The sequence below is a fragment of the Gallus gallus genome, chromosome 6 (assembly GCF_016699485.2).
Source record: "Gallus gallus isolate bGalGal1 chromosome 6, bGalGal1.mat.broiler.GRCg7b, whole genome shotgun sequence".
Taxonomy (NCBI): Eukaryota; Metazoa; Chordata; class Aves; order Galliformes; family Phasianidae; genus Gallus; species Gallus gallus.
This window is the reverse complement of record NC_052537.1, coordinates 26,726,752-26,753,270: the sequence shown is the minus strand read 5'-3', so window position 1 is coordinate 26,753,270 and position 26,519 is coordinate 26,726,752. Positions and strand designations below refer to the sequence as shown.

At 47.3% G+C, this 26,519-nt stretch overlaps 1 long non-coding RNA gene across 12 annotated transcripts in view; it reads right to left on the bottom strand.

Annotated features, from left to right (window-relative positions):
• Positions 1-689: 689 nt before the first annotated feature.
• Positions 690-26,519, bottom strand: part of LOC101749148 — a 76,706-nt gene continuing 50,876 nt past the window's right edge. For 2 of the 12 annotated variants that reach the window (XR_005860960.2, XR_005860959.2), the window contains 4 exons: positions 24,320-24,551; positions 14,367-14,489; positions 8,189-10,011; positions 690-4,942 (listed from right to left, as the gene is read on the bottom strand). This is a non-coding gene — a long non-coding RNA (uncharacterized LOC101749148). Of the gene's footprint in view, positions 4,943-8,188; positions 10,012-14,366; positions 14,490-15,028; positions 15,641-17,922; positions 17,986-24,319; positions 24,552-26,519 lie in introns of those variants that run through there. The other 10 variants (XR_006939777.1, XR_006939778.1, XR_005860958.2 and 7 more) reach the window with 9 other exon arrangements.

Here is a 26,519-nt window from a genome sequence, read left to right as displayed (position 1 = left end):
CTTGTTGCTGTGGAGCCCTAGAAGCCTGTATGTGACTACACACTCCTCATGGCCCAGCTGGTAGGTTCTCAATTAGTAGGTTCTCAGTTAGCTCATGGGGTGCTCCCCCAGCCCAGCTAGATCACTGCAGCTGCTCTGATGGAGGACACCTGCGAAGTGTGTCTCCTGAAGTCCTCGACAGAAGAAGGAAATGAGAACACCAGAACACTCTTTGCATGGAAACCCCACGCTGGGGGAACGGGGGAAGTGGTTGACTCAGAACTTTTGCATTTTCGAGGTCAGCAGAGCTGACAGCGGTGCACAGCACGTTTTGTAACACGGCGCAGGCAGAACCAGGTGCTGGCTGTAAGCTTTACCTTCCTTCAGCTGAGCCTCCACCTCCTAAACAGGAGGATGAGCTTTGATTTCCCAGAAACACCCACACCCTTACAGACAGGCAGGAGCTGGGCTCGTCTCATGGATGGAGCTGCTGCAGCTGTGCTGGCTCTGCCACGGCCCCTGCCCACATCCCTTAATTCCATGCCTGCTGGCTTCCAATTCCCTGTGCTACAGTAACCCTGCATCCCAGATGGGAGAAGTGGATGTAGACGGACTGTAGCAAAAATGGTGTTAAATGGCCAAAAAATAGGGCTGGGAATCATTAAAGCACTCTGAAGACCTGCAAGGTGAACCAAGTTTCCAGGCACCAACATCCCTGTGTAGCCAGCTCAGTTCTCCTACAGGTCAGTGCTGCTTCTCTTGGTGCTGACGTGCACCAGGAGGAGGTGTAGGAAATAGCAGATGGCAGGATCATAGCCAGACGTTAATCCCTCCTATTACACCGTTCCTGTTAACCCACTTTGGCAAGTTGCACGTTTCAAGGAGCTACTGGCTGCAGTTACGGACAGGCAGTGTGAAGGCTGAGCATTTATCACTGGGCTCCCAGCTGGGGCCAAGCCCTGTTGGGTGGGCCTCTGTCACAGCAGATTAAGCAGGCCCTTCTGCTCCTTCTGATTGTGCTACTGCTTCATTTGCACAAGAGCAGTGTGCTGGGATGAAGAGCCTCTGGCTGCTTGCTGGGGTTGGGATGGCATGGCGTGGCATGGCACAGCTGTCATTATGACCCCATGCTGGGGAGCTGCAGGGCAGCCAGGCACCTGGTTGGAGCACAGAGGGCTGACCAGTGCAGTTCTGTCCAGCTGGTCATATGCACGTGGTCTTCTTCCCTCCCGGTGTATCAGTTTCCCTACCTGTGCAAAGGGGCGGTGTTTCTCAGAGTTCTCAGCCTGTGAACTTTCAGTACTGGGGCACTGTGGCATCACACCCCAAGACTGGTCTCCTACATGCACTGGTCCTACAGAGGTGTGGGAAGGATTCATCATCCAGACACGCGAGAGGCCGAGGGTTGTTATGATTAACCTTTCTCTGATGTGGAAATATGAAGGGAGTCCAGTCTTTGGCCAGACTGGCAGGAAGGCAGGTGCTGGATAAACACCGATCCGAAAGACCATTTCCGTCTTAAGGCTTTTACAACCCAGGATGCTCTGCAGAAGTCTTGTACGTAGCAGTGGAGAATCCAAAGGGGTGGTGGAGTGGTTATACGTGAATGTGAAGAATATTCTGGGCTGTCGCCAAGATGACTTTGCATCACACCGTGAGGAGCTGGCGGCGATAAAGCCAGTGGTAGTTTGTAACTCCTGTGTAGGACGGATTCAGCATCCTCCACAAGCTGGGTGGCGTAGGCCAGGATTCCCAGTGCATTCACAATACAAAGCTCTACCTTACCCTCCAGCAAACCCCAGTGAGCATCCGCCTCTTGCAGAACACGCTCAGCCAGCTCAGCCCTCACACTGCAGCCCTGTGACCCCGGCCCAGGCAGCCCACAGCTGGCACACAGCCACGCTTCCCCCTGGGTGGCAGCTACGTGGGGCACTTTCAGCTCCCCTTAGCCCACATGCCAAAGCAGAAAGACAAAGACTGCTATGTGAGCAGAGAAAAGGCAGATGGAAAAATGTTTCTTCATCCACAGCATCGCTTGGGGTCAACCCAGTGTTAAGCACAGCAGGGCTCAGTTAGGGTTTCTCTGGTGTACTTTCTTTAAAAAATCCCTTAATTACACATGAAATGAGAACAGAGACGGGAAGGCTTCAATGTAGGAAAATCCAAACCACTTCTGCTTCTCAGTTGCACAGAAACTAAAAAACCCACCTGCCAGAGCTCGCGTGGCACTGCAGGCCGTGGGTGCTGTTCCCCTCTCCCTGCTGTGCAGGGCTTTCCCGGGATGCAGCAGGCAAGCTCAGTCACTCCATCACTGCTGTCAGATATTTGTTGGTTTTCTTAAAATAAACAAGGCAATGATTCATGAGCATAGCTCTGTTACCTGCTGCATAATGTTTGCAGAGAGGGTGGACTGGCTGTCAGGCCAGTGCTTTGTTGCCGAATCTGCCTTCAGTTTGGGATGATTTTTATCTGTCTCTGAGCCAGTCCCTCCTTCGTCCAACTTCCCTTTGATTTGATGGGTTAGATCATCTCACACCACCTCCTTCTGGGCACCTGTCCCCACAAACTGCCCCACTGCTTTTCTTTGTCACATGGAAGGTAGAACAGGGAGCACAAATTAATGTCCCCCCCCTTTTTAAATTGTCACAAAGCCACTTAATTCTCCTTGGAGAGCAGAGAGCTCTTTACCTGTAAAAAAGTGCTATGATGAAGCAGGCAAAGGCAGAGGATAATTTGGCAAAAGGCGTTACTAAAAATGTGTCTTTTAGAGGCTGGCAATTAGCTCAGGAAGGTGATGTAAGATCACTTGTCCTGATTCAAGGGACCTGAGCAGAGATTTTAGCAGTGCTCCAAACATCCTCTCAGCAGAGGAAGCCCCGTCCATTAATAACCTAGAGAACATAAAAGCCTTTTGCTTGTCTTTAGGTGGGGTGGAGAACAAAAGTTGTTCCAGTTGTATAAGCAGGATCCCAAGATAGCTATTTTTTTTTTTTTCCATAAGGAAATATGCAAGTTCAAGGCTTTTATTTTTAATACAGAAGGAGCCTAGGACTATTTGTCATAATGTCAGATGAGAACAGCCACCCTGGGTAGAACGGGGCTCCCTCCAGCCCTGCATCACGATTTTGGGCTGCAGAACACTGATCCATTTAGGCCAGCTCTTTTCAGCTGCTGCCTTGGATAGGAAGTGAAATAGGTCAATACGGGGAAACTAATGAAAATCCCACCCTTCATTAACGTTTGCTTATGATATTGGCTCATCCTGAGTCATGACATAACTCTACCTGGTAACCCACATATTGTGCACAGGATATGTTTGCACTGCAATCAAAGAAACGATCATGGAGATGTTTACAGCAACCAGACGTTATATAATAGCTGTGGCCAGCCTTACTGGCTACATTGGTCACCTAATTTAATATTTTCATGCTGATAACATAAGAGTAACAGGAAGCAAGCAAAGCCACAGAAGTCCAGTCCACAAAAATCCTTCCAAACAAATTGACACCGATGCTGCTCTTCCACCTCAAAACTTCCTCCTGTGTCTCTCACCAGAGAATCCAGAGCACATGTTGGGAGCATCTCTGACCACGCTTCAAAAGTATTTAGGTGCAGGGAGACAAAGCAGGCTCTCCAGACAGGGTTTCCAAAGCACATTTCAGGTTAAGAAATCAATACGGACATTTTAAGTTCCCAGAGAGAGTGGGAGTTGTCTTCTCCATCATGAGAGTGGGAGTCATCTCCTGCCATTGCCCGACTGGTATTCAGGAGCTGGTCTTCTCCAGTTATCCAAGCTTCTAAGCTAGGATACCTCAGAAGATGGCCTGTCCCACCTCAAGGTGACAGCTGAGAGGTTAAGGTGGGATAATGTTTATAGGCATCTCTTGCCCACCCGAGCATCCTGTGAAAATGCCCCACCTGCTCATTATGGGTTGCAGGAAATGAAACTGGGAAATCCTAAAGACAACTGTAAAGCGGAGTTTTTCCACTCAAAGTTTGATCTATTATCGTGATGAACGTTGCATCCTGTGACAGGAAGGTGGAAAAATAACAGGAAGGATTCCAAGGAGAAGAGGACAAACCTGCAGTCTGAGAGAATGGGGCAAAGAAAGTCTTTGCAAGCTCATCAGCTTCGGCCGAAAAATGGCTCTCAGCTCACCCCCCATAATGTGATTTGTATGCTGTTCAGAGCAATCATTAGACAAGGCAGTTAGCTGGCTCTGTTATGTATTATGCTACAGGTGCAAGGTCTGGCATCCCACATAATTGCTGCATAGATCTAGATTTAGCTTATCATCATTTTTTATATAAGCTTTCAAACGGAAAAGAGGAGCTCAGTGGTTGCCCTGTGCTGGGCTTTGGCAGTGATCCCTGGGCCAGGGAAGGGCTGGGGCTGCCACGGAGCTGAGCAGCGCTGCACCCAGCTGCAGAGTTTGGGAGAAGAAAACAGTCTCATCACGGGGAAACTGATCCCAATCACCTACTGGCTGGCCCTCTGAGGGCACCTTCCCCCGGCTGGACTGCCTGGGGCAGCATGGCCCAGCCCCGATGGCTGCAGCTCGGGGCACTGTGTCACGGCGTCCCACTGACCGCGGCTCACTGCCCTGGCAGAGTGACCCACACCTCCCGCCAGCCCAGAGCAATCCCTACCCCATCATTAACGCCGCTGCGGGGTGGGGCGTGGGGCGGAACCGCCGGGCAAGCAAAGAAAACCAGGGCACCGAAACCGGGCTGGTGGCCTTTGGGTCCCGTGGTCCCGGCAAGCAGCGGGAGCACAGTGCTTACTGAGGTGACTCACTGGAGCTGGGTACAGCTGCGTTGGTCAGTGCCAAGAGTGGGGCACTGTCAGCCCTCGTGGTGCTGCGTGTTCAGTCATTCAGCCATCAATCCGTGGGCACTCACAAACAGCTCTGAGGCGTTTGGGATGCTGAGAGTCAATGAGCAGACGATGGGCATCTGTAAACTGTAAACAAAGTAAATTTTACCTTTTCTACCTTTCCAGACAATCAGATATAAATGACTTGGCCTGAAGCTTCGCTGCCAGTTAAGGCTGTCAGCAGACGTCACACACAGCAGAATCTGGCCTTGGTTCATGGGTTATCATGTCACCTGTCTTAATGCCCCTCACACACACGCTATATTGACAGCTTTGTGAGTGGTAGAATGACGTGTGCAGGACCTTATCTAGCAGCTGCTCTAAAACCAGTGGTGGTCTGTCAGTTCTGCTGCCCCTCGGGCAGCAATGGGAGCTGCTCTTGGCAGCAGAGCAGCCCCCTTCATCTCCAAGCCCATGTTTCAGGAGTCCCAAACACAAGGGACTGGTGAGGCACACCAGGGTGTAAACTCAGTCTTGAGAGCCTGTGAAGAACAGTGGCCGCAGAAGCTCAGGGGAAACGATGGAGCTGTTGGGATGTGTTAGCGGCGCTGAGTTTGTGTCTGTATGCACCAAACTGTCCCCTCCAAATCCAAAGCTGTGATGGCCCCAGGAGAGATTGGATTTATACCAAAGGGCACACAGCTTCCCAAGAGATTGTGTCTTCCTTGCTTGCAATTTGTCTTCTTGTAAAAGGGAAGTTATTTCTAGATTACCTATGAAATGAGTCATTGTCCTATTGCTGCTCCAGGAAAAGGAAAAAAAAATAGAACCAGTAAGGAGTAAAGAGTCCTGAGCAGCGGCTTTGAGAGGCTGGAGCACAATTCAAAACCAAATATCATCAGGAAGGGTCTCAGTTCTTTCAAACAAGGGCCTTAATTTTGCTCCCTGGGGAAAAGTGTTTGTAATGAAAAAAATATTGCTTACACATTTATGGCTCCTGCCTGGCTGACTCTCCTCTGATACACATATCATGGGACAGAGAAGAAATAATATTTCCCATTCAGCATGAAGCTTCACTGCAAACGTTCCCAAAGCACTTGGTTATTTTTTGGGCAGGCTCTGAAGGGTGGTCACAGGCTGGAGCTTGACCCAGCAGCACTTCTGAGAGCCAGACATGGACACCAGCAGCTGAGATACACGCTGCCCATCTTGGACATGTCTGATGTACAGAACCATCAAAATCCAGCGTATTGCTTCCTCTTGCATCTGCTCCCATCCCTGTACACAGTGCAAATGTAAGGCCAAAACAGTCTGATGACCAATTTGAAGTTCTCTGAATTCCTTCACCAGTCTCATTTTGAAATCTGTGTTGGTAACATTGAGCACGGATGATACAATCAACAAGTCACCATTTTGAGCAACCTACAGGTTTTACTGGAATCTAACAGATTTCCAGGCACTGCCCTGGAAACCTTTGTGCAGTGCTTAGCAAAACAGGCGGGGCCTTTTTCTTGTATTACCAAAAGGCACCAGAACTGTGTTAACATATGGAAAGCAACACAGCAGTATACTGCTTCCTTCACGTATCATGGGCCAGGTTAGCTGAATCAGGACCACACAGAAATAGTGCACCCTGTGGCTCTGCAAGCCTTTCCCAAGAAACAACCATCGCTCTCCAACATGAAGGTTTCTGGCACGGACAGGGCTTCCTCACCACCACCGAGCAGAATTCTGCATTGAAAGCTTCCATCCAGTCAGGGAACTGCGAATGAGCTTGGGGGTGATGATGATTTTTGAAGCAGGGTGTTGTACCTGTCAGGAACAGGCTGACAATGGCAGCCAACCTGTCTGGTCTCACTTAAAAACAGACCAAGGGCCATAGCTGGGCACCCTGCCTTCTGAGAGCAGCCAGTAGCAGATGCCTAAGGAAGATATAAACCCCAGGAAAGCCTGTAGTCACACTTCCCCAGAAATACCAGATATTTCCTGAAGCAAAGATAGTATCTGTATATAAGAGCTCAGGGTGGATTTTTCATTCCACAGAGATGGTGACTCCACCACATCCCTGGGCAGTCTGTGCCAGTGCCTCACCACTTTTTCTGAGAAGAAATCATTCCTAATACCCAACTTGAATATACAGAAGAAGTTGTGTAGCTGAGCCAGGAGAAATGCTTCTTCATCCTTCTTTGCTCTCAAGTCGGGCAAATTGTGGAAGACAGTCCCAAGGAGGGAGCATGGCAGGTCATGATTTGCACCAGGCCCACAAAGCAAGAAGGAACACGCTACAGCACAGCACCTCTCAAAGCAGTTTTTGTTAAGAAACAAATTCTGTGTAACCGCATAACTCACTGAGTATTGAGAATGTTTGTCTATGATGACCATTAGATGAGGTCTCTGATACAGATGCTCGTGAAGGACAAGTCACCAATGTCTGGAATCTCAGACTGCCCCAAGCATCCTCTAGTACAAAAGAGCCCTGTTTGCTGTAACCCAAGCAATGTATGATCCAGATGCAGGCAACCATCTTTTTTCTTTCTTCTGCTTTTAGTCAGGCTCTAAAAACATTGAGTCAGGTTGCAAACCAGCATAGCCTCTTGCCATCTTTTTTTAGTGTATGGCAATATAATCACTCAGCACTGGCACAACAACACAGAAAACTGCAGCAGACCATCGTATATAGAGCAATAATATGATACTGCTATCTGCAGTCAGATCTGTTATCCTCTGTTAGCCATTTCTCCATCCACGTCCTGTGATCAGACCCATCCCTGCTAACTCTTCTATGGCCCCTCTCCCTGGGCCATCCCTAGCACGGCCTGAAAACATCCGGCTGTGTTCTCAGGAAGCCGCAGGAACAGGGAAGGCATGTCTTGTTGCTCTGCGTGCGCACATGTTATTTTTAAACCATCACGCAGAAGGATGCGGCTCCCATCAGCCAGGGCATGTCTGAGCTTCTGTGAGACAAGGCTTTGTGTTTCTAAAGGCAGAAAATGTGGCACGCGCTGCTGCCATTGCTCTGGCGATAACCACGCGGAGTGAGTGCTGTAGCATCAAGTCACATGATACATAAAAAACATCCGCCATACAGATTAAACTAGCCCAGACAAGCTTTCATTTAGATGGTAGACATTTTCTTAAATGTTTTCTTTCAGGTATTGCAGTACGCTTGTTGAAGCTGAGATTGACTTGGCCGCTCTCTCTGTTGTGCTGCAGACCTAGATCCCCACCTGGCCACCCAGAAGAACCAGGCTTCTACTTGTACTAGATCTGGCTTGTTCCTCTGTAATATTCCCATTCCATCTCTATCCAGCCATCTTATCCTGAATGGCATCCAGAAGCTTTTCCCTTCCCTTCTTGTTGACCTCTTCATTTCCACCCCCACCCGCTTATTACCTTTGCACTTGCTCTGCTTAGCACAGGGATTTTCGAGGATACCACCCAACGTAAGATGTGTCTTCACAGCACGTGAGATCCCCAAGAGTCAAATCTGGGTGTCACAGCTATGCAAGCAGGTGCAAGGGATAAGGCAATAACAGCCCAACACGTCAATCACCCACAGGTGTGTGTGCATGTTGATTTGCATGCTTGCTTTTTGTTTTGCAGGGAAAAGGACAAATGGGCTATTCTTTACTAATACTTCCTAGGAGTCCTAACCCACGATGTCAGCCTGCCTCCTTCCTGCTAGCACCAGCATTAGCTCCTCAGCCTCGTCCTGCCAATAACTGCCAACTGCCCACAGCCCCCTGCTGAAACAGGTCGGGGAGCTTCAGCAGCTAAATCCTCTTGCAGAGTTCTGAACAAGTTTCACAAGGCACTTCAAAGATTCGGCAGCTGGAACAGTGATACGATGTCATGCGTTGCAGATGAAGTGCTAATACTGTCCATAATGGATTTGCTGGGATGTATTTCACGTTTCCTCCACCTGTTCCCTCTCTGGTGGAGTTCTTGCTTCCCGGGCTTTTGTCTTCATAACATACCACGTCTGTGGGGAAGCAGAGCTGACAGTGGCTGTGGTTGGCCTTATTCCTTTGTACCTTACAGTGAGACCTTGTCTTGGATCCAAGAAGAGAGCAGTGATACAGTGCCAGCTTTCCCTATTGCCAATGTTAGTACCTACAGCAATGCCCTGCTATTCCCCTGTACGGAGCCTGCCCCATACACATTTCCCAGTCCACATGGAGAGAAACAGCACAGATGCAACCAGGAAAGCGATCTGTTCCCAGGCACTCACCCCGCGGTTCCTGTAAGGAGTGTGAGGCAACCAAGAAAGCTCTGTTCACACCTTGGGAAAGGTCATGTGCCACAGCAGGCACCTACTGCATCACCTCCTGACACCAGAGCAGGTCCTGGGCAGAAGAAAAACAGGCACAGCCTCCTCTGAGACTGTTATGCTAGCCAGCTAATGAATAGCTTGTTGATTGCACTCTTAAAAGTAGTGCAGTTAAAGGAGGACATGCAGCGTATATCTTCTTTGCTTTAAAAGATGGTTGTAAATGAATTTACTTGTTGCATAAAGCAGGATGTCTTGGCTCGATACATTATGTAATTACTCAGACCAGCTGGTAGGGAGAAATCACAACCAAAACCAAGCTCCTGCTCCACAGCACAGATGGGATTTCTCTTCTCAGTGCCACACACTCAGTCCTGGTCCTGACGTTTCGTCTACGTACTCAGACGTGTTCCGGCTGAGCATATAAGGACCTCCTAGAAGTTCACAGCTGTGACGAGAGAAGAAGGAAGGTCTGCACCGTATCTGAGCAAGCAGGCATCCTTCCAAACATGCTCTCAGGCAGCTTGGGGGCAGGAGAGGAAAGGCTGAACGTTAAGAGCTCGGGACACCTGGGTCCTCTTTCCTGCTCTGACCACAGATTTCCTGAGAAAGCTCGGTTTCTGACCTCAGGTTTTCTTTAAGTAAGAACACTAAAAATTCTCCGATGCTTTGTTTGAAGTATCCATATACCACTAAAAATGGTGAGATCCCAAGTCCTTAGGTAAACTCCAGTGAGAGTCTGGTGCCTTAAACCACGCAGGACCAAAGTAAAGCTGTGTTACAAGGAGGGCCAAGTATCTTCAGTGCTCAATTGCATCAAGGCCTGCATTGACATGATGGCTGCAACAGAAACATTTTGGGGGCTTCTTATCACAGCAATAGCAGGAAGACCAATGGGCTACCACATCTCTACTGGTGAGAGCAGGGCAAGGCAGGCGACGCATTGCTGTAGCAGGAAAAGAAAGCGAGAGTCAGGCTGTACAGTGTGTCACAGCTTACTCATACAGGGCTTAAGAATCCCCCAGCAGCTCAGCACACCCCTTGCCAGCTCCTTCCCCTGCTGCTTGCCCCATCGCCAGATCGCTTTTTCTGCCACTGATGGTGGGGCCAGGCTTGAGAGCTGCACACACAAAATCCACCCAACGCCAAACCACAACCTGTTTTTTTTTTTAGCAGGGCTGTTTTCAGCCCCAACAGCATGCAGAAATGAAACGCTGTTAGGAGCCAATCCCACAGCCTGCTGCAACTGATAGCGGGAAAAACTTCTCCTCCTTCCATCCCTGCTTGTGCCCGTCTGCATCCCCACCTCCAGGGTAAGGTTCCTATTGTCTCCTTTGTGTTGGCCTTGGGGCTTCCAAGTCCCTCTTCAGCTCACTAATCCAGCAGATAATGCTCCATTTTGACTTGCTAGGTTTTATCTTTTGACTGGAAGCTCTGCAAAGCCAGGTTAAAACATCCAAAAAAAACCCTCCAGTAATTTCATTGCTGAGGTCACAGCATAGGCCACAACCACAGGAAGAAGATCAGGGCCCAGGGCCAGTGTACCCTCTGGAAACAGCTTCATCTTCAAAGGAAACATGGTCATACAGCGGCCTGGATGCAGTACTGGCTGTAATGATCCCAACAAGCTTTTGTTTTCTAAAGCAAAGGAGATGTGCTTTGCTTTTAAAACCAGAAGAAAGAAAACAGCCAAACACAGAAAAGCAACCTCATTTCTACAAAACAACTCACATTACTTAATACGTGTGCTTAAGTGCTCTATGTGGCATGCCTAGCAAGTCAGTGATTCTCTGCTGACCTTTGCCAACTTTCACATTTTCCATGGGCTCAGCATATCCCTACACGAAACCAATAACTGTCAGATAAACAATTTAATTAGAATCCATCGACCAGTTATAAAGACTACAGCTCAGGAACAGTTGTAAAATGAAGTCGCGCCGACAAACACCAAGTTTTCTTTCCAAACCTTGTAGTGCCCTCATCAAAATAAAACGACACCTTTATTGCTTTTAGGGCTGTGAAAGAGAAGAGTCAGTGGGGAAAAGGCCTGAAAATCTTCATGCTAGGGAGCAGGGTTGAATAACTGGATAGAACAGTCTACAGGGAGACTTGCAGTGCGGTGAGAAAACAACACATCCGTGTGATTGTCACATCTCCACTCACCACAGCACGGCCTACAGGAAGGACACAGTGCGATGGTGTGAGTGTGTGACCGCCCCGCTGGGACCTCGGTGGGATGCACACCAATGCTGCAATCTGCTGTAGGTGCTCCCAGGCATTTGGGTTCTGCAAAAAGCTGTAATTAGCTGTCTAGACAAAAACCCTAACTTCCCACAGGATCTTGCTACTTGATTCTTATGTCGGCTGCTTTTGTACTGCAAGAGTCCGCGTGCCCGCCTCCCCTGAACACCACAAAGCCATGATAAAACTGAAACCGCCCTGCAAAACCCTGAAGAATGTTGAATGCTTCTTTCTGTCCTCTTCCTCCTGTTTACACAACACATTGATAAGATCATTAGTAGTCATTTAACATCTGATTCGCATGTTTGTTGTTGCTGTTGCTGTAATATTTTTGCCTTTTAAAATTCCAGAACTTGGCTTTCCAAGAGTGACTGAGGTTGTGTGGGAGAGAAGTTTGCATCCTTGCCAGGGCCCCAAGGATACGCTTTATATCTGGACTGTTTAAAATCTCCTTCACCATCAAATGCTTCTTACAGCTACCATCATTTTTATTTTGTTGTTTTGTATGACCTATTCTTGTTATCCTGCATAACCTTAGTTTAGCAATATCAGGTTGGACATTAGGAAAAATTTCTTCTCAGGAAGAGTGGTGAGGCACTGGCAAAGGCTGCACAGGGACTGGGGGAGTCACCGTCCCCGGGGGTGTTCATGAAAAGTAGAGATGTGGCACTGAGGGATGTGGTTTGGGTGGCACGGCGAGATGGGTTGATGGTTGATTGAAAGTCATCTAAAAGCTTGGTACAAGCAGAGAGCTTTCCCAGGAATCCTGATCTGGATTACACCAAACCACTTACTCAGCTATACCAGACTGCATGGTGCAGCGCTGCGCCAGTCCTCACCCAGGAGACAAACATCTCCTGCCATGGGGAGCCTACATGAGGTGAGTGCTCGATGTGTAATCAGATCTGCAGTAAAACAATGCTGCCAATGCCTCACGGAATCCTATCAGCCCTGCAGCTGCTTATCACATAGAGCTGTTAACTGAAGGGATGACTCGTATCTGAAGAAGCTGCAGTCAGAAGCCCACAGAAGAGTAGCTTGGGAGTTCTGTGTCTTTGAAACAGATCCTTCGCTAACCATACACAGCAGCACCCACAGCCAATGACCTCTGCTGTTCTCACTGCTCGGTGCACGACAGACTGAAGGGTCCCAGCTATGGTATCCCAAGGAGGGCTGCCCTGAATGAGGCAGAGATCTTGCCCCTTCTCATCGTGTTGGGGACAAGTCATTCTGCTCCTCCAGCCACGCTCAGAAAACCTCACCCTTCATTTTATAATTCAAAACATTTTCAGTGTTGCGAAGGAGGGTTTGCTGATATTTCAGCAGTGAGAAGATAACTGCTTCGTGATCTTGTAACTAGGAAGCAGAGTTCATTGCAGAATGGGAAAGGAGCTCATCACGGAATGGGAAAGGACAGAGAGGGAGTTGCACACTTCCCCCCTAACTCCTGTGCTTTTCTGTGTTACAATTTAGTAGTTTAAACAAAGCTTCTACCATGATCTTGTGATATAAGGTGTTTTCCAGAAGGCCCATCTTCTTGATAATCAGAGCAATATCTAAGACCCTCAAGACTGAATAGCAAGAGCACGGGTTTCTAGTTGACAGGACTGAAAAATGTAGGCAGTAGGAAGTCTCAAAACAGAGGAGATTTTCCCATGCGGGAAAAATTAGCACTTACACCCCAAGTTAATGCTTCCTGGCCCATATATTGTAAGGCCAGACACAACTACGGATACTACTCAAGTATCCGTTCTACTCAAAGCTGTGCTTGAGTTGTATGGATAGCAGCAGACCAGAGAGCCTGGTCAATTCTTTCACCATTATCACTTTAGCAGAAGCCACAGTGGCATCTCCTCCATCCCGCACAACTCTCATTGTACCCCGTTCCTTGTAGCAAGCTGGGGTTTGCTTTGCAGTGCCTCCATCAGCAGAGTGCCCAGTGCTTTTGTTGCACCCAGCTGGTTTCTTTCATCTGGGCATAACACTCAACTGCAGCAGAATGACAAATAGATAAATAAGCAGCTGTGTTTTGTGGTAGAATTTAGTGTCCCATCCTCCCCCTTCCCTCAGTTTTTTGTATGGAGAAGAGCTGTCAGAAATAGGTGCTGGAATCTGGTCACTCCATCCAGCACGTACATCTGCTTTCTTTTGGAGTATTGCTGCATTTCACCTAATCTGGAGCTTCAGAAGAACAACAGGGTGCCTAAAATATTTATACGTGGAGCAACTAAAAGTAAAACCCCAGTTGTAGGTCATTCTTAACCAGTTTCACTGTTGGTGCTGGTTATGCTTTTTGCTAGGGAGGTATTTTTCTCTCAAGAGAAATTTAAGAGAAGAAACACAAGGCCTGTTAAACAAATCTTTCAAGCCAACTGCAAAACTGTTTGTGATTTCTTTCAGTGACATAAAGCTATGCTTTATTGAATCCAGACTCCATTATAAGGAGACAATAGTAAAGGCTCACCTTGAAAGCAATTAATCTTATCTAAGGCTTTAATTGTAAACTGCATGAAATGATAATATGCTAAACTCAAGGGTGCTTCATCTGCTGCTGAATACTGGTAATAGGATAGGATTTGTGTCGCCTTATTGATCTCTGTTGACATAATAACACTGAGTAGACAAGCAGAGGAAAAGACCACATTTCCTTTGATAAGGGCTGTGTCAACTACTTCCCAATAGCCTGACAACAGGGAGGAAGGGAATGAAGATGTTCCCTTTGATTCAGAGGTGTGGGCTGTGCAAAGGTCCCCTTTCTTTTAAGATAGAGGATTTGTAGGCTATATCCTCTCCTTTGATATTCTCCCTCGAGGGTGAGAGCCCAACTGAGCAGGGAAGAGGGAGTCCACCTTCTCCTTAGCCATGGCCACACACATCCCTCCAGTTGGCATTGCTGCTTTTGGAAGGCAAGCATATAAGGAAATAATTACTTTCTTTTTTTTCCCCTCACAGCATTACTTCTTTGAAAACTCATTTTTTTTCAACCTGACTCACTTTCCATCACATCAGTGATGATGTTGGTTTCAAGGAGGGAACAAGACCAGAGCAATCTTAACTTACATCTGCCTTAAGATGATGCGAAGCTGCACATCCCATTGCCGACTCTGTAAACACTGTGCCCACTTCAGGAACTCAGATGCCCCAGGATGGGAATGAGGAGCTCTTCAAGAAGGGCTGCGTTGCCTGAGAATACAAACCAGAGGCCATCATTGTTCCATCTAGCAAACAACAGGGAGAGAGCTGGGCAGTCATTTCTAACTGAGCAGTGGAGGGATGTAATAAAACCTGCGGGGGAAGTCCATTCATTCGCACACATTCATTCTCTCTCTCCCATAGAAAATAAATGCCTCATCTTTTGTATTTCTCAAAATATCCCTTGTTAATGTAATGAGGCCATCGGCAGTAACCTCAAGTCAGCATCCTACAGCAATTCTGACAAGTCAGCAGCATCCTCACTGCTCCAAGGAGTTGGAAAACACGAGCAGCGCAGAAAACAGAAACATCAACACGCAGAGCAAACGCGCCTGGTGAACCAGAGCAGCAGCAAAGGGCCTCCAGGGACTGCAGGGAGCACACTGCTTGTTGGGGAGAGCGAACTTGGGGAACATAATGAACGGACAAGGCACAGTTCAGCTTCTTAGGATTCAGAAAGTAATTAGAGGAGGCACAAGTCAGCAGAAGAGAGTGTACACTGTGATTTCATTAGAGTCATCAGCACTCACCCCCTGTTGAGCAGTCTCCTCTTCCCCCCCCCCCCCCTGCAGATTTTGTTACCAATGCTCAGAGTCATCTCACGTAATGGAGAAGTCCACTTTAAAGCGTTCTCAGAATGCAACTTGGAATTTTAGATTTTGTGTATGGGAAGCACAGAGGAAATAAAGAAAATTAAATAAGGAGAAGGTTACTCAGACAGAGAGATGAAATGAAACTGTAGCTTCAATTGTCATAGATGTTATGGCTGGAGGAGCCCCCCACAACCCTTCAGTCTCCTGCCCAGCACAGGCAGGAGTGCAAAACCCACCTCCTGACCAAACCATACCCTGCTATCTGCCACCAGCTCTTCTGAAACCCATCCAGACGGCTGACATTAATACAGCTCCGTGTTGAGTTCAACACGACCGTTTAGTTAAACATCAATAAAAGAAAAACCTGTCTGCCGTCAGTTGCCACAATATACTGATTGGAATGGGATATGTGTGTAGGGCTAAAGGCTTTCTTTCAAGCAAAAATGGTTATGTACCTTCATACACTGGGATCTTCGGAGATGGATTTCTGATTGACCTTGTTCGCTCTCATTTGCCTTTGCACTTTTCCTTGTAGCTATAAGTCTTTTCCTGAGGCCAAAACAATACAGGAATTTTCATGAGAAGGAGTGATCTCACAGCACTCCTGAGCAGGCCATGGGCACTGCGGCAGCATGTTGGCATTGCTGCAGTAACTGGAACACGAGGAGACTTGTCCAGAACAACATGGTGTGGAGAGCAGCAGGCCTGGCTATGCCGCCCCACATGGCCCAACGCATCACCCCAGACAAGGCCAGACCCTCTCCACGAGCTTACTTTTCCAGAAAAAAGATCAAAGCTGTGGGAGTACTCAAACACAGAACTGTCTCACTGTCCTGCCCAATGAGACCGAGACTTTGTTGGAGAATTAATTGCTTTTATGTCAAGAGAGAAACTTCACACTGCTTCCACCTCATTCCCAGCCACACTGACCTTCATTACACCTTGATTCTTTCAGCCCATCTGGCTATAAATTAGGACAGACAGGTTACACCCTTTCCTTCTCCTGTAATGCACATGAACATCTCTGCCGTGCTGCTGGCACACAAAAGCTTTTGCCCTTTCTGTTTCCCTCCCTTGATAATGAGCCATCCATTAAGGAGGCAGATGCAGCTTTAGCTGGCGATATCTTATGTAATTATGTGGGTGAACAACAGAGACAGAGAGAATGGAAGATGGTGGAAAGCAGGAAAAGCAAAACTGGCACAATTTCCAGAGCCCAGAGAGCTGCAGCATCACTGGCTTTCTTCTCCTTTGTTACACCCCTGATGCTATAGCCTGTGGAAAAAGTGTGCTCCCCCAAAGCCCCAGGCACAGCTCTTGTGCATCAGACCCATTTTAGATAAGTTTCAAAGCCCCGTTTATGCCACCAGTGTCAGGTTATTGTATCAGCAAGCATAGGCATGGACTCCCAGAGGAACAGGGTTTTCTTTGAGGGGTGTGTGCCTCATCATTCCCCATTACTGCTGCCAGACATCTTTCCGCTCACTGGATTCCTTTGGTATATTGTCTACCATGTACTTGCTTGCCATTCCATGCTGTGTGCCTATATCAACCTGGATTTCCAAATGCTCTCCTGTCAAAATTTGTGCAGCCAATGGTGCCTTCCTCACTCAGCCAGGAAATCTGCAGTCTTCTGAGCAGAAAAACAGCAATTTTTGTACCAAACAGGGAACAACATGTCTGTAATAAACAAGGAACCTAAAACGTTTTCCAGAGGCCATACCAAATTCACTACTATATCTAAGTATGGGTAGAACAAACAGTCACAGGTGAGATCTGGACTTGGGTCCCAAGTGATGCTTTGGCTCAGTCCAGACCTGTGATTTGTTCTGTGCAGGTATGTGAACCTGCCCCAGGTCTCCCAGCCTTCTGATGTGAACAGTAAGTTTGGTCTCGTGACGAAAAGGAAAGGTGTTGGGTTAAGTTTAGGGCAAAGAGCTAATGGCCTTACCATTTTATTCTGTTCATTTTACCCTAGTTGCTCAGCCACCCCTGCCCTAAAGCTGACAGCAGCTTGGCTCACAGACTTCCCCTGTGCATCCATTTCTGGCTGCCAGCCCCACATGCACACACATTAAATCTTACCTAATGAGTAATTAACAGGGGATTGGGACATTTCATTTGCCTGACAGCAGCACACACCTCAAGGAATGAAATAACGTTTCGAGGCTGGACACAAAGATATGGCAGTTTACCTTACAGATCACCACTGTGACGTCCATACATAGGAGGAAACAGACGTAGGAGGAAAAGTGCCCTATGGGGCAAGACCCTACATTAACCTGGTAATCAGCAGGCTTTCTATGAAAGCTTTTATATTTTAGGATCGCAGTGCATGGCTGAGATGAAGTACTGCTATTTTTACGTTACAGATTGGAAACGCAGGCACAGATCTGAGAAATGTTCCGTACAAGATGGCACAAGAACTTGGTGGCAGAGCCACAGATCCCCTCTCCTTGCACCTATTTCTCAGTGTTTTACCTCCAAGATCTTCCCTCTTACCAGAGGTCTATGAAGCCAAAGGCAGTTCAGAGAGGGAGGATCTGCACACAGGCATACCAAGATATTCAAACAGAAGCTGCAAATCCTTTGTGGATGAGCTGTCTCTGGAATGGGACCATGTCTGAGCCTACAGCCCCCCAAAACAGGTGCCCTACTGGGATCCACGCTCCAGAGCTGGTACACTGCCTGTTCTTCTACAGCAAAGATACTCTTACCTGCCCATTCCGTAGCTACAGACAGTCTTTACATCACTGTGGCTGTTTCTCCCCACTCTCCTCATTTTTATGTCCTGCTGGTGAAAAACACTGTGTGGATTGTCCTGTACTTACCCATATGCTGGAGTGATGAAATCTCTCCTCACCTTGCCCGCCAGCACACCTGCACCAGGACATACTGGGACCAGTTGGAGGGCTTGGGGAGGGGGGGGGGGGAAGTATAGTTTGTCTCTCAGCCAAAAATGCAGAGGAAAGCCTGCCAAGTAGAGGAGGTCAGGGAGCCTTGTCTAACCGGCTCTGCAGCGATGCCGCATTTGGAACCCACAGACCAGCACCGCTGATGCAAGTCCAGGGCTGGCTTTCCTCTTGCCAGACTGATCTAGTTTTGTGTTGCTAACATCCGTGCTGCATTTGCATTCAGTAACATACTGTAGAGTCTTTGCTTTTCATTTTTTGCATGGTTGGCTCCTGTGCCCACCATAGGAGCTGCTCTGTGTCCGCATTGTGACAGCACTGTGCAGGAGGCAGAGCAATACCAGGCAGATTAATGCAGGATCCTGTAAATACAGGCCCCGTAGGAATGAACAGTTCACAAAAGGTGCTGAATTCATGTATTATGGACAACTTCAACCGACCTTGCAACAATAGAATACTTCAAGGTCAATTTCTGGATAAAATTTAAATAGCTACACAGGATAGGTACACAGAATACCCGTGTACCTGTAGATACAGACCTGCATAGCTGGAGGTGCCTCTGTTCATTGCAGGGAGTTGGACTGGATGACCTTTAATGGTCTCTTCCAACTCAAACGATTTTACAAAAACACAGAAATGAATGTGTTTCCTGATCTTTGGCAGGGATAACCTATAAATATCTTTTAAGAGCCATGAAAGCATTCAGTGAAGACATCAATTTATATTTATCCCTCAAACTCACCACAAAATGACTACAGCCTTTTTTTTTTTTTTTCTCCTTCAAAAAACAATAGGAAACAAACTGGTTTATCTTACCATACCTGCCATAAATACCTTTATAGCAAGGTAATTGCTAAGTGCATTGTGTTGAACAATTTGTTACTTTGTTAGGGGAACATCTGTCATGGCCTTTGGAGATGGCAGAAGAAAACTCCTCCGTGACCTTTGGAAAATTAAATCTGGCATTGCTTAGAAGTCAAAGTTGATAAGCCTGTTTTTAAGCTTCAGAAGCATTTCCCATGCCTCCTGAAAAAGATGCAACTTGCACTTCCACTGAACTGAAACCAAGACAGCTTATTCCTGCCCTTTTACAACCGTAGAATGGCTTGGGTTTGAAGGGACCTGAAAGCCCATCCAGTTCCATCTCCTGCCATGGGCTGGGTGCCACCCACCAGCTCAGCTGCCCAGGGCCCCATTCAACTTCTTGAGCACCTCCAGGGATGCGGCACCCACAGCTCTCTGGGCCTCTCAAGGGCAAAGTAGAGGGGGTCAATCCCCTCCCTCTCCCTGCTGCCACCCCTCTGTTGGCACAGCCCAGGATACTGTTGACCTTCAGAGCTACAATAGCACACTGCTGGCTCATATCCAGCCTTCTGTCCACCAGGACCCTCAAGCCCTTCTCTGCAGGGCTGCTCTCCCAGTCTGCAGGCACTTCTGGGCCTTCAATGCTCTGCCTATGTAGCTCTCAGGGCAGGTGACTGACTCACCGACTGCGGCACTGCAGGGCTCTGCGCTGTGCACAGCCCTGCACTCAGCCTCGCAGGACACAACACCGTGGGCTGCCTGTGCTGGAGAGATCGTGAGCTCGATTGTATGATACAAACAAAGGGAGAGCCATTATCAGATGCCGCTTTGCCAGGCTGCACAGAGAGCCGCCTCTGCAGATTGCACAATGCCCTCGGATGTTCCCAGCAGTGCCACGGGGCTGGCGCTCGGACAGAGGAAACCGGATCTCCTCCCTCCTTCCCTCCCAGCATGGGAAAGCTCAGGAGAGCTGTTGTGTAGGCAAAAAGCCCCCACTTATCTCCTGGGAAAGAGCCACGCCGCTCTGGAGCTCCCATGACACACAGTGCTACAGCGAGGGAGCGTGCTGTGGGCCACGGACATAGAAAGAAGCTGGCACTTACAGAGTTAAAATTGCAGAAGAGTTTTAAACTAAAGGCTGTGGGGAAGGAAGAAACGTGGAGGAATGCTCCATTTGGCTGAAGCTTTCAAATCTCTGTTAAGAAAAAAAGATGGAGGGCAGCGGAGTGGGAAACAAAGAAGCCCCAATTAAGTAAGCCCCTTAAGTAAGTACGTGAGCAAGCCCCTATGTGTTGCTCTATCCATATGCATTTCAGAAGCTGTGACACAGCCACTCATTCTTCAGCCCTTAACTTAAATTGCCTCATTTTCATAGAGGTAGAGAATCTACAGGAAGAGGATAAATGATACTTGAGTTCATCCCATCTGGCAGCCAGGATCTGTTGTAAGATGTAGCTAAGAACAAATCTCTTCTTGTCATAAGACTATGTCAGATTCAATGTTTACCTTTAAAAAAGGGAACCACATGAAAGTGAGGAAGTTCACTGAAGTGAGCAGCTAGAAGCAGTAAAGCACGTGTAGATGATGTAATGCTGCTTGAAGACGCTGTACAGCAGGCTCAGTGTCAGATAAAACATTCAAAGGAAAAGGTAAGCTAACGTGATTAAAGCATGCAACGCTTCTGGGATGTAAAAAGAAATTCTTCCAGAAAATGGGGTGTTACTTTTCCGTCTTCCTTAACATGAGATCTGACAAAGTAAATATGAAACTATAACAAAGCACAAAGAAATTAAGAACAACTTGCTAGGGGCGTAATACTGAGCAATGAGCATTTTTTCAAGCAGGAGGCTGCTGGAGAGATGGCGGGGTGCAGGGATGTAGGTGCAGATGTATATAAAAGCAATAAGGCCATCACAGGAAATAAGAATTAGCTCCTTCTGTTGGTGTTCCTGGAGGAACTTCCACACTGGATTACTCTGTAAGAGTGGTCATAGGGCACAGTTGCACTGCACCATCAGCTGCACCAGGCTGAGGCCACTGTGCTCTCTTTGTTTTCCTTATTCCCTTCCTTGTCCCCTTCCATTTGTCAGCATCAGTAAGGTTTCCTCACCATGCTGTGCCCGGGCAGCGCTCTGCAGCCATTTATGGGCTGTGTGCTTCAGGCACAAAGCAGCTGGATGCTGTCAGCCCGCTGGGATGACTCACAGAAGTTGGCACGGGCTGGTATTCTTTACCTGATACAAAACTGACACAAAGCAAAACATTCACTCTTTGTGCCTCATTGAACTCCCATATAAATTAAGATAATGAGCACCTCAGGAGGTTGCCTCAAAAATTAACTGATACGGCCAAAGCTTTGAGATTCTTGGATGCACATACAAATTATTTAAACAGCTTTTAAGCAGTTCTCTTTTAAATGTGAAACAGACACTGTTACGTCAAGGTCCTTTCAATTGGATATGCGACCAAGATGAAAGCGAGGGTCTGGAACTGATCATCTTCAAAGTGGAAGCACCTGGGGCAGCTGCTCGGTGTGGATGCCAGTCACCAAACAGGCACTGGAAACGTGAAGCATTCCGGCTGGCGATTTGTTACATCAACCATTTTCATCTGAGCTGGATCAGGCTGAATCAACACAGCACGGAATTACTTCAAGTGGGGATACAACTTTGGTATACCCCCCTTTCTCAACAGTTCTGCTTATTCCATAATTAAGCCATTTAAAAAGCTTTGTTTCCCCTTCAGACATCTCCCACAAGCACATACATTTAGCCATGCAGCAGCAGGTCTTGGTCAGAAAAACCTGGACCTATTTCTAGTTTTTAAAGGTAGCTGTAACAACCTTTACTTGGAACCACATCGCACAGAAAGAGAGCCTTTACCCAAGAACAGTGTTCTCTGAAAGCAAGCACAGCCTGCAATGCAAATAGATAGCTTTCACAATACTAATCAAGATGTGCTAACAGTAATCAAAACAAAATTAAATTAAGATAACAAGCCTTTGAAGATCTCCTCTTTTTCTTAAATTGATTTAGTATTTTCTTGTCACATGGATCTTTCAAACTGAAAATTCAAGCGTTCCTATTCTTCCAAAAGCATGAGCGTGGACTATCTAAGGGCACTGCAGATTGCTCAGAGTAGAAAGCCTCTCTCCTATCTGCCCCAGCTGAGCTCCTGAACCGCAGACGGAGGGCAGGCAAGGTCAGCGTTCAGATTCTTCTTAGCAAAGCTGGAAATCTTGGTAAATGCTTTGGATGCATAGGGTACTTTGCTCTGTACATCCCTACTTGATGTATCACATGAGCCACTCAGGCCATATGGTCTAACAAACAAGCTTAAGGTTTAGGCTGTTGTTGTTTCTTTAACTCAGACATTAGGTCACCAACCATTAGGCTTTCGGCACTTTGAAGCTCACACATGTAATTAAATCCACTTAAATAAAAGCTAAAATCCATCTTGCTTCTATACCATCCCGAGTGCTGACATGAAATAAGCCAAAGTCATCCTTGCACTTTTCAGTCCTGCGCAGAGATCAAGCCGTTCCAACTCCCACATGGGGATTAATAAGTGACTCTCAGCTAACTGAACCTCTTAACTTCCACAATACATCCAACTCTCCCATTTCCAAATATTCTAGCCACTTCCAGGGCTGTTTTTACTATGGTCTCAGATCAGCATTACAGTCTCAAATGCCTCTGTGCCCATCACATCTCTGGGACTAACAGTTGCTCTTTTGCCAAAGGTACATATGGAGAGCTCAGGGCAGAGAGGAGAATGTGTGTCTCACTCACTTCTAGCTTTTCAGAGCACCCAGCACCCAACCCAATCACTGCACCAAATTTCTTTCCCATTTTCCCTTCAATAAAAAGTAGGGGCCAAATCCCACTGACACCTACCGGCATCTTAGCACAGACTTCACAGCCCTACTGCATTCAGAGAACTCTGCTCAAAGCTCTCTGTTCCTGCCAGCCTTCCTGTGCTCCTGGAATTTGCAGGGTAACTGTTAAGGACAGAAATAAATCTTTTGTTTACTCTGAAAACCAAAGAACTGCTTTAACCTTTGGCTAAAAACAGGTGCATTTTCCTATCAGGTTCATGAGTCAGTCATCCCAGCCCAGAGCAGTGAGCTTGGAAAGCCTGGTGCTTGCTGGAAAACAGGAAAGAATGACTTTTTAATTGAGTGGTGGCAAATGTCATCATCCGGTTTTCCTGGGTGGCTTTTTTCTTTTTAAGTCATGTTAAATCATTGGTTTAACACAGCTCAGGCCTGTTCCTCACATGTTCCTCTCCTGTGTGGTATTTCAGCATCGCGTCCGCTTTGGGATGGAAAACACTGCTGTTGTTGGACTCCAAGGGGTAACAGCGTGTATAATGTGGGGCTGCATAAACTGAGCAGGCAATTAATACCCCTCTAATATACTGTGTGCTTGGCCCAGCATAATCAGACTTTCCAGAAGAGAGATTTGTCTAAATGTATTTGTTTATATGTGAAAACAAAGCGCACACTTTCTGTGGAACTGTTTTCATAGAAAACAGCATTGCTTCTCACATAGCACATGGACAGGAACAACCAAGGAACTCTTCAAAGGTGACCTTCTGAAGTGACTTTCTGATGAATTAAAAGAACATATATGCTGCAATACCTTCCCTCTCCAATCTTAACACTAGAAATTCAGGTCCGATTACCCTGTTTTTCCACAACCAAAGACTTACGACAGCGTCCCAAGGAGCTGCTCTGAGGATATTTCCCCACTGCACAGTTAACCCATGTTCTGACTCCACCTGAAATCAGTGGTTCTTATAATACACACAGGAGAAACCTCTGACCTGGCCAAGGTGTGCTCCCAGACCAAACCAGCTCACCCAGTTGCCTGTAGAGAGCAGGCAGGACTGAACCCTGTCCGTTTTGCACTATGAATACAGAACTGACAATTAAACAACATACAAATCATCCATTTTGTCTGTTCTTCAGTGCACTGCCCTAGGTCTCCTGCAGCAACAGGCAGCTGGGAATGAATCCCGTGCTTCTGAACACAAGAAAAGAGCGGCTTCATGGCCAGAAACACCACCACCAAGGTCTCAGAAGCGTGATGGTTTTGTTAGTGCCTCACTAGGTTAGGGGTTCTTGAAATAAGGAGAGCTGTCATGTCCCCGAGCAGCAGGGACATTCAGAGGAGTTCTCTCCATGTCTCTGTCCTCCAGAGAAGATCAATGAATGAACAGTGAGAAAAAGTCCTGGCATTCTTGGCACTCAAATAAGAGCGCGTAAATGTGTTTTCAGCATAATGGAAGAAGACATACTTGAATCCCTCTCAACAGAGCTACAGAGAAGAGCAACCATCAAGCATCCCCACTTTACCAAAACCAGTCTTCAAAGGCTTTCCACTTTATCACATTAACCACAAACATTTCCAGTTCCTGTCCACCCCCACTCCACTCATCCCACCTCACCCTGCTTTGGGTCACTTTGAATGCCGTCAGCACCACTTAGAAAAACAACAAAGTCAATTACCCATGTCCATTAACCTATTCCAACTGCACATTCAGCTGGTTGGGTAAGATGCATCCCTCCAAACGATGATCGAATAGCAGCTTTCCATTCCCATGGGCATGGCTTGGAGGTGCCACACAGCTTTCTTGCCACCCAAGCCCACTCCAGGGCAAAAGGAGGAGGCCAAGGGACTGCAGAGCCACATGTCCTTGGTGGGACAGATGCAAGAGGAATGATGAGGTAGATGCAATACCTATACACGAGAAGAGTCATGTTAATCAGGGTTTTTTATGAGTCTTAGAAGTCTACAGAAAAGCTGCCAGTCACAGCAAGAGTCACTTAGGGGTCCACGTGCCTACTTGGTTAAGTCAGGAGTTCACAGCAACAAGGAAGATCTACACCTTGCTGAGAAATATTTTTTAAAAACCCAAACCCCATTGCTGTTGACCCAAGTTGTGTGAGCCATGAGAGCAAACATCAGTAGCGAGTGAAAGTGAAATGGTGGGGGAACTGTGCTACTATTGAAAATACCTCCATCTCAGTGAGGATTAAATCAAGGCTTCCCAATTCTCCTCCATGCTCCTGAGCCCTGTGGAATAGTCCACCTTTAGGGCAGCCATGCACACACATGTAGTGTTATTTCTGGTTTTCTGCTCAGAGGCCAATTTCCTCAGAAGCCAGCTCAGCCTGCTCAGAGTCCAATTCACCCCAGACACCATAAACAGATGTGAGAATCTGCTTCTGCTTTCACCACTGCTGTTTAACCAGCATGATCTCTCCTAACGACAGTGAAAACAGACTGGTCAAAAAAGGGTGTAAAGCAATCTTTCTGCACTGCCAACATTACAGATTGAAAGCTCTAGAGAATGGGAAGGTGATATTTCTGTATGCTTTCACAGCACAGAGGGAAAGGAGGTCAATAAAACAGGAAAATGTAGCCTGCAGCTGCCGTGGTACCAGTCCTACAACGCACATCTTTCTGGGTCACCCAATAACAGCACAATATCGATAAATGAGAGCTAAGAATAGGATGGACAACGAGTGGAGAAAGCAATGACAACAAAGGGAAAGCTGAATGGGGAGGAGGCAGGGACGGATGAACATGAGAAAATTAGGAGCCTGCAGTTCGCCCTGGCCACGCACCGAGCAGGTGGTGACTGAACCACTGTGAGTTGGGGAAAAAAATTCCCTTGTGCATTCCCAAAATGGCCATGAGCTGATCTGGTCCTGAGGTGACTAACAACTATTTGACACTTTGTGGCTTTACTGGAAAGTTCATTTATTTTGCTTTTGTTTTTTTTTTTTTTTTTTTTCCCCAGCATAAAGAGGCTCCCTTCCCTTGCTGAGTTCCAGAGAAATAAAGAGGGAACTCAAGTAACAGTTCACTTCAAAGCTGCAAATGTCAGTGATGTTCAAGGGAGGGAAGTGGGGAATTTCATTCGGTCTGCACTAAAACATCCCAACTCGATCACGCTCACATCTGGCACCTCAAACACATCCTGCAGCAAAGGGGCCCCAAGAGCAGAGAAGGCGAATATGCTCCAAAGACAGGAATCGTAGTCTGGTCTTTAACAAAACGTAACGTGAGCTGGCTTTTGTTGTACTGTGCTCTTCTTCAGCATCTTGTGGCACTTGGGGACATGGTTAGTGGGTATGGTGGTGATGGGTTCACAGTTGCACTGCTGATTCTATGATTCTAAGTAGCCTTTCTGGTTTGACTTATATTTCCCTTGTCTCTGGCTGAAACCCATTACACCTGCTCTCCAGGTTCACGGGAGCACTGTCAGCCTCCAGAACCTCCTGTATTCCTTCTCCAAGCCCAGCTCTTGCATCACATCACCCTGCAGCAGCCCAGAGGTGTCAGTTAGGGAACCATCCTGGGGCACTCACACGATGCCATCAAAAAGCCACCGTGCAAAACCCATGTCCTTTCTCACACAGCCTTCTTAGCACTTGTTCCTACAATTCCCATTTTGCTAGAAGGGAGGGGCAGGAAAATAAACATGACCTGTGCTTCTCCAGGACATGCCTGCAGCCCAGAAGCTCCTTCTGTCAAATTAGCAAAAGGAACTGGCAGAAAGGAGCCTGTTCTTCCAGCTCTGCCCCTCACCTGATGACAGGAGCAATCGATTCCAAATGCAAATAAAACGTTACGAAATGAGTAAGAGTCTGTTGTCCTTGAAAAAGGTTTGCAAGGACAGGAAGCACAAAACCTGCATTT